Here is a 1279-nt window from a genome sequence, read left to right as displayed (position 1 = left end):
AGGAGGGAGGGAGAAGAAAGTTAATTGCTTTCCAATTAGATAGTTAAGACAATTACTATCAATATAGTGGTAGAATTTTTTAATGAAACAAATATTTACAAAATAATTCTAAACATCTAAAAAATAAACAACTGGGAAATGTTGGAAGCAGTTCTTAAAAGAACAGAGAACTATTCTGCCAAATTTTAAAATGTGTACTAAAGTTCCAACAATTAAGTGTTTTATTGGCGGAAGAATTTGCAAACAGATCAATGGAAGAGACTAAGTAAGCACAGAAAGAAATCTCCAAAACATGTAAGAACTGAGAAGACGATAAAAGGAGCATCACACCCAAGGGGAAAGGAAATCTGTTAGTCATCAAATAGAACTTGCATTTACAATGAAACCTTAGAAAATAGAAGTAAATATATGTCAATAATTACTAATATCAGGATGGTGGAGGCACTTCTAAGATCAGCAATAAAAATTACTACAGAAGAAAATGTGATAGATTGAGCTGCACAATCTATGCATATGTATATCTTATATATGCCATATCAAAAATACCACATTTAAAAAAAAAAGGATAAGACAAACTAAAAAAAGGTAGTTTCAACAAATATGACAACGAGTTAATATCCTTATCATTTAGAAGACCTTTAAAAATCAGAATGGTATGGATGGAGCACTGTTTTGTTGAACCCTTCACCAGAGGAGCCCGGCTTCAGTCCATGGGGTAGCAAAGAGTCTGACATGATTTAGTGACTGAGCGACAAAGTGAAATTCACTATAACGTTACATTCTTTCCCTAAACCAGGGTCTCTCAGAGTGTTCCTGACAGAACAGCGGCAGCAGCGTCTTGACAAGAGCTAGGTGGGACACTATTCTCATGATGGTCCTCCAGGTATGGGGCATTATCCCCATCACCCAGACCAGGAACCAGGCTTACCACGTTGAGAGCCAGCATCAGTATCACTGTGGGATCCGAGGCCAGATGTCTCCGGCTCCCAACCTGTACCATGCCCACCAAACCATGCTGCCTAGCAAGAACATCTCCTTTAAGCAGCCCCCAAAACATTCTTAATGCATTAGAACCCTAGAAGACCCTAGGCAACCCCCACAAACCTTGGCTGACCAGATCTGCAGTCCCATGTTCTGAAAACCGCAAGGATGCCACTGATGTAAAGCACATCCATCACAGAGGCTACATCTACTTGGAGAATGCCATGCCTCTGTAACTGGCTGAACCCTGGATCAAGAATTCCCTGAGGGTAGGGACAACCTCTGCGCTAAGACGTAG

The sequence above is a fragment of the Capricornis sumatraensis genome, chromosome 10, assembly GCF_032405125.1.
Source record: "Capricornis sumatraensis isolate serow.1 chromosome 10, serow.2, whole genome shotgun sequence".
NCBI classification, from domain to species: domain Eukaryota; kingdom Metazoa; phylum Chordata; class Mammalia; order Artiodactyla; family Bovidae; genus Capricornis; species Capricornis sumatraensis.
This window is presented reverse-complemented; position numbering follows the sequence as displayed.